The sequence below is a fragment of the Clupea harengus genome, chromosome 13 (genome assembly GCF_900700415.2).
Source record: "Clupea harengus chromosome 13, Ch_v2.0.2, whole genome shotgun sequence".
Taxonomy (NCBI): domain Eukaryota; kingdom Metazoa; phylum Chordata; class Actinopteri; order Clupeiformes; family Clupeidae; genus Clupea; species Clupea harengus.
In genome coordinates, this window is record NC_045164.1 from 18,926,662 (window position 1) to 18,934,161 (window position 7,500).

At 46.0% G+C, this 7,500-nt stretch overlaps 1 long non-coding RNA gene across 1 annotated transcript in view; it reads left to right on the plus strand.

Moving 5' to 3' along the window:
- Positions 1-7,500, plus strand: part of LOC105904372 — a 10,950-nt gene that overhangs the window by 97 nt on the left and 3,353 nt on the right. The window contains exon 1 of the long non-coding RNA XR_004164960.2: positions 1-641. This exon is cut by the window's left edge and continues 97 nt beyond it. This is a non-coding gene — a long non-coding RNA (uncharacterized LOC105904372). The remainder of the gene's footprint in view (positions 642-7,500) is intronic.

The following is a 7,500-nucleotide window of genomic DNA, read 5'->3' on the forward strand; positions in this document are numbered from 1 at the left end:
GACCTTTAGCGCCTGCGGGGAAGCGCGAGGGCAGACTTAATCAGCGGATAGGATCGATCGCACACTAGGTGTATGCCGGGATTCTTTGATGGTTCACGGATCCAAGATTTACCCCGGCACTGCTTTCCAATAATCAGTTATACAGTTTGAGTCTTCAAAACCTAACGGTGGACCACGCGAAACACGGTACAGAAGAGCTGTGAAACACAGGAATTCGCGCGCGGGATGTGACCGACTGGGTTTTATATAAGCTGCTACCTGCGCGTGTGGGTGCCTAGTGGGCTGGACTGTTCCGGAGGTCGTACTCCTGCGCTGGCGCGTGCCTGACGTGTACAGTGCCTTCTTGTTTGTCTCGGTCCGCTGCGCTGGAGCACTCAGCCGTTGACATTGCTCAGATATGTCGGGGTCCGGCGCGAGAAACTGGATCTGTTAACAATCATCACCTTTTCCCCTGTCACCTAAATCTGCATGTATCAGGACGAGAACAAGCCATCGGTACAACTGACAGCCACGCGGCGAGTTGACGCCTCAGCAAACTCCCATTTGAACGGATTACAGGTGCGCTAGCCAACAAACTCCTGCGGATGACCACAGTCAGGGATCCGCTGAGAAGGCTGCGCAAGGAGGCATCTTAAGTCGAGGTGCGTGAGATGTGTCATTTTCAGATCTACACACACACAGCCACACACACACACACACACACAGCCACATGTTGAAGTTGTTGTCAGTCTAAAGCTCCTGACAACATAATCCGAGAATTAGGCTCTGTGCTGAACACTGATAAAATTATCAAATGTAATTTACTTTGGTTAGCGGAGGGCTTTTCTAAACCCTGTAAAGTGTGGAGGGGGTTGGTGACCTTGGCCAACTCCGGGTGACAATACATACTCTTTGCGCAGAGCATTCATCAATCCACGAAGCTGTTGCAGCCGAGCACCGCCTGCGGACTCGAGACTGTGATTTCAGCTCTACTCCCGTTCAGACCGCGCGCTGAGAATCAAAAAGATACACGAGCGACAGACTGTACACTTGTGGAGGCACGAGATTTCATATGTCAGTTCGGAGTGATTAGAGTCGCGTGTCTCTAAAACAACGCATACTGAACAGGAAAGAGCAAAAACAGTTTCTCACTCCGTTATCACCGGAATTCACAAAAATAGCTTTTTATCCGCAGCGAACAGTATGCTGTCATTGCAAAACATTGTCAGAAAATCATACACCAATTTATACTGTGTAATATGTTGTTAAAAAAACATCTTAACGTAGATAAATTATACACAAGATAACAAAAAACCGTGCCACAGAATGTATCAGCGTGGATTTGTCATCTTATATCCTGTGTGTGTGGCGCTCCGAGGCTAACATTAACAGGAGACGTAAAAACCTGAAGCTGAGGCTGAAGCAGACATCCCGCGCGCGAGTTTGTCTGCACTAGCGCTTCTCCCCAGGTGTGGAAGGCTCGCGCTGGCCGTTTGGTAATCCGCTCAGTACCGAACACTGCGGCTGCTTCGCTGGATGAGAAACAGCCTTCAAGAGAGAGAGCAGAGCTTAAAACAGTATATTTCTCTTTTGTTGTTGTTGTTTTGTTTTTAATGTAACACTTTGCTTTGGCAACACTGAACATGAACGGTCATGCCAATAAAGCTATTTGAAATTGAATTTGAGTGTTTAAGTGTTTAATAATTAAGTCTGCACTCAGCAGGGTGTAGCTCACGCCCTGACCACAGTAACAGCAGCAGGCTGAGGGTTTGTTTTGGGGTGTTATGATGTAACTTTGTGAGAACGGATGAAAATGGTTTAATAAAGGAGTGTTAAACATCCCTCTCTCTCTCTCTCACCCCCCTCCGTCTCTTCATCTCTCTCTCTCTGTTAAGAGAGGCTCTTAAGAGAGAGAGTCTGTCATCAGGCAGTATTTTGAGCTGCTTGACAAGGGCTGGGCTCACTGTTCTGGGACACCTGAGAGATGGGCAGGGTTGGAGAGATGGTGGAGAGATGGGCAGGGGTGGAGAGATGGGCACGGGAGAAGAGATGGTGGAGAGATGGGCAGGGGTAGAGAGATGGGCACGGGAGAAGAGATGGTGGAGAGATGGGCAGGGGTGGAGAGATGGGCACGGGAGAAGAGATGGTGGAGAGATGGGCAGGGGTAGAGAGATGGGCACGGGAGAAGAGATGGTGGAGAGATGGGCAGGGGTAGAGAGATGGGCACGGGAGAAGAGATGGTGGAGAGATGGGCAGGGGTAGAGAGATGGGCACGGGAGAAGAGATGGTGGAGAGATGGGCACGGGTGGAGAGATGGGCAGGGGTGGAGAGATGGTGACGAGATGGGCAGGGCAGGAGAGATGGGCACAGGTGGAGAGATGGGCACGGGTGGAGAGCAGCAGCGTCTCTTCAAAGTGAGGCAGGGATTTGGTCCCTTAGGCTCGTTGAGATGGTGATGGAGGAGGTTCAGGTGTCTGCAGGGGAGGCTCTGGAGGCTGTGGAGGCCCAGTCAGCACAGGGTTGGAGGAGGGACTATTGTTTCCCTTCATTGGTGGTTTCTGCTAGCCTGACGATGTCATACTCATAATTCTAGTCAGAATATGAGTCTGATACCACTCCATTGGGCTGTGATTATGGGGCGTGTTTCAACCGAACCAGGAGAAAAAATGCCTCTTCGCTCAATTGGTTACCTACAACCAATCAGAACAACGTAGTATGTGACCAGGGCCAGCTGATAAATTAAACTTTTACCGGATCCCGTAGGAAGGAAGGCAAAAACATCTTTTCGATTGACAAATGCCTTTATCACGTTTCTCTGTTCCTCTTTCAAAATGAATGCACTGTCAATGTCTAAATGGACTCGAATCTATACATTTCAGCTCTCCAGCGGCAGCCATGTTTGTTGAAAACGAATTCAACCCGTGTGTTGATTACGTTACTGTTGATCATCTGTCCATCATCGTATAAAGCCCGCCTTGACAATTTGATTGGTCCGGCAATTTCTGTCCGGAGATAATTTCTCCCCAACAGAGCGACACCAGACCGAACTTCCCGACTTCAAATGTTGTGGGCGGGGCTAAGTTCGGTCTGGTATCCAGGCTAGGTTTCTGCTGCCTTTGAGAAGAATCGGGACGAACACAGGGATGCTAAAGTGTTCTTCGATACAGCAGAATGGAGGCCTTTTGCGGACCTTGATAAGTGCTCTCTGCATGGTGTGCATGAAGGTCAAACACCAGTCGGTGCTGATAAGGGTGAAGGCATGGAGGTGGTCAGAAGTGTTTGGGCCAGAATCCTTACTAGAGGTTGTTGGAGGTTGTTTTGTAAACCTCCAATTGAGAGGCATAAGGCTGAAGGTTGCCCATGTGTTTGTGTGTTGTGAGAGGTTAGCGTGTTTGTGTGTTGAGGTTAGGGGGGTTAGCCATGTGTTTGTGTGTTGAGGTTAGGGGGCACCATGTGTGTGTGTTGTGGGAGGTTAGGGGAGGTTGGTTATGTATGTGTGTGTTTTGAGAGGTAAGAGAGCTCCATGTCTTTCTCTGATGATGTTTTCATTAGTGGTCCGAGGTACAAGGTTAAAGAAAACTCTCCTCTCCTCTATTTCATTCTTACCTCTCCTCCACCCTCTTCTTCTCCTCTCCTTTCCTTCACTCTCCTCCTCCTTTCCTCTCTTCCGCTCCTCTCCCCACCCTTAATAAGGAGTGTTACACCTCTTTCTCAAAGAGAGAGAGAGAGAGAGAGAGAGAGGGAATTCACCCTGGGAGAATTGGCAGACACTCCATAAACTAAAAGCCAAAAAAGCTTGTGGACTGACCTGATAGCCTCAGAACTGCACGGCACCCCTGAGCTGCAGAAGGTGCTTCTAAAACCATTAAATCTTGTTCTACAAGCTGGCTGCTTTCATGAGGTCTGGAGCAGGGGGCTTAAATCCCCAATCTTCAGGAGTGAAGACGGATTAGACCCCAATAACTACCGAGGCATTTGTGTGAACAGTAACCTGGGGAAGGTTTTCTGCTGTATTCTAAATGCCGGTCTACAGGCCTTCCTTATTGAACACAATGTCTTAAGTAAAGATCAGATTGGCTTTTTACCAAAGCATCTTGACAGATAATTTGGCAAAAACCAAGATAGTAATCTTCCAAAAGAAAGCCAGATCTTCAGGGAACCAGACCTTTTCACTTCAGGAAACACAGCTCTAGAGCATTCATCATGTTATGATTATCTTGGCCTGACATTCAGTGCCTCAGGAAACTTTTACCTTGCAGTGAAATGTGCGGAAAGAAAAAGCTCACAGAGCTCTCTATGCTTTCAGATGAAATGTGTATGAAATACAAAATCCAGTTAAAATCTGGTGCAAGATTTTTGACAGTGGATGGGAGATATGGGGTCGACTCAGGAAACTAGACTACATTAGATGGGAGATATGGGGTCCATTCAGTAAGATAGGCTACATTAGATGTGAGATAGGGGGTCCACTCAGTAAGCTAGACTACATTAGATAGGAGATATGGGGTCCACTCGGTAAACTAGACTACATTAGATGGGAGATATGGGATCCACTCAGTAAGCTAGGCTACATTAGATGGGAGATATGGGGTCCACTCTGTAAGCTAGGCTACATTAGATGTGAGATATCAGATATGGGTCCACTCTGTAAGATAGGCTACATTAGATGGGACAAACATCCCTTAGAGTCCCTGCATCATGAACTTATTAGAAACATTCTTAGAACATTCAAAGAATCAGGCAGATTCCTATTGGCATTAACGAACAAAAAAGATCCTTAAAATTCTGGACACAAAATAGAAAACAGAAAACACAATAACATTTCAAGCATTCAAACCCCAAGAGGTCCGCCCTGAAACCAGAGGTCAGAGGGCAGAACCCAGTCCCCTCTAGAGGTTGGGTCTGAGGCTAACTAACACACTAACCCATCATCAACCTCAGACCAACACTGCTTTCCCAAGTCTGATCAGAGTAAAACTAACTATGAAACAAAGTAGGAAAACCTATTTGGAAGATTGGGACAATCAAACCAAATAACAACCCAAATTAGAATGCTATTTAACACCTAAAAAGACACTATGAATTAGGAGATTATCTTTACACCGTCAAAGTTACAAAGCAGAGGCAAATCCTAACCAAGTACAGGCTTAGTGACCACAGCCTAGACAAAAGGCAGATACAAAAACTCACGGCTACCAAGAGAACAACTCATGACTGGTGAGATCGAGACGGGGATGCACTTGTCCTTCATCCTTCAGTAATATAGAAAGAGCCCACTATTTTAAGAAATTCTCAAATATAATACTAGATTTCTATTCACTGATTAGCATGGCCAAACTGAATATAATACTTGGATGGGGAAAACAGCTCTGGCTGCTAGGTTTGTCACAGGCTGCCATGACCTGAGAGACAGTGAGTAGTTTCACCATTTACAGCTTCACTGTTGATTGTTGTTGTTTTTTCTCTTTTGTTGTTGTTTTGTTTTTAATGTAACACTTTAATGTAACAAGCTATTTGAATTTGAAAGAGGGAGAAAGAGAAAGAGTGAGAGAGTTACTGTTTCAAGCATTCAAAACATACAAGGTCAATCCTGAAGCTGTGTGTGTGTGAGAGAGAGAGAGCGACTATGTGTGTGTGAGGGTTATAGTATATGTGAGTGTGTCTTTGTACCCCATGAGGTATTGCTATGGTGATATAGCTGTTGTCAGTGGTAACATGACTTGTTGTTATCGAGCTGTTGGTTGTTGGTAACATGAGAAGGCGTTGAGGTGTTGAAGTGACAAGGTGTTTGGGTTTCAGAGGTGTGAGTGTTCTATTCTGATTCATACTCGGGGCTCTGATCTGTCAGTGTTCCATTGTGATTTAAGGATGGGGTTCTAATCTGTCAGTGTTCCATTGTGATTTAAGGGTGGGGCTCTGATCTGTCAGTGTTCCATTGTGATTTAAACGTTGGCTTTTGATGTGTCAGTCAGTGTCAGTCAGTCAGTGTTCTATTGTGATGGGGTTCTGAAGTGTGAGTATTCTATTGTGATTTAAGGGTGGGGCTCTGATCTGTTAGTATTCCATTGTGATTTAAACATTGGCTTCTGATGTGTGAGTATTCTATTGTGATTTAAGGGTGGGGCTCTGATGTGTGAGTGTTCCATTGTGATTTAAGGGTGGGGTTCTGATCTGTTAGTATTCTATTGTGATTTAAACGAAGGGTTCTGATGTGTTAGTATTCTATTGTGATTTAAACGTGGGGTTCTGATGTGTGAGTGTTCTATTGTGATTTAAACGAAGGGTTCTGATGTGTGTGTGTGAGAGAGAAGGAAGGGGAAGTTACTGTGTGTGTAACAGGTGAGGTTGGTGCTCCGTCATTGGCTAAGTATTTCAGGTTTTTGTTCTTTTAAGTTGAAGCCAGTTCCTCTACATCAAACAGCAGCTCTTTGCTGTAAAACACACTGCACTGTGCTTACACTAACACACACATACACACACACACACACCCTCAGACTTGCAGACATCCACTCAAACATGAACACACAATTACATGCACATATACACATGAACACACATACACGGACACACATATACGGACACACACGTACACATACGCACAGCTTTGTCTTGTCTGGTCTCAAGAGAAGGTTGGACTGCAGATACTTGGTTGCACTTGGTATTACACACACAAACACACACACACACACACACTCCTCTACCATACATACCCTGGCCACCAGCAGGAACTGCAGGGCTCCCAGGGAAACACAAACACACACACACACACACACACACAGACACACTGATTCAAAAAGAGATTCAAACATTCTCAACACAGAAACCTCTGGAGTGTGTCAGTATGTGTGTGTCTGTCTGTGTGTTTGTATGGGGATACTGGCAATACATACAGTACATACATACAGACACACACACACACACACACACACACACACACACCCCCTGCCATTCCCATACTCCATACTGGAATTGTTCCAGTAAAATGTCAAGTTGAGACTGACACACACAGACGCACACACACACACACAAAACACACTCACACAAACAAAGATACACACACACACACTTTTTTGACTGACAGGTTGTGTATACAAGGTCATTGGAAGTTGTGTGTGTGTGTGTGTGTGTGTGTACGTTTCTATATAGGAGGGTGGGGAAACGTCTTGTGTTGTTCTCATCATTATCACTCCCTGCTGTTTCTGCTATGTCTGTTCCAACTCATAAATATGCTGTGATAGACCTCTCTATCTCTCCCTCTCTCTCTATCTCTCCCTCTCTCTCTCTCTCTCCCTCTCTCTCTCTCTTTAAATCTGCCTCTCTCTCTCTCACACACACACACACTCTCTCTCTCCCTCTCTCTCTCTCAGTTTATATCTCCCTCTCTCACACACACTCTCCCTCTCTCTCTCCCTCTCTCTCTCTCTCTCTCTCCCTCTCCCGCTCTGCCTCTCTCCCTCTCTCTCTCTCTGTGTGACTGGGGTACAGAGGATCTCGTACAGCTATTCCCAGCATGCTATTCCC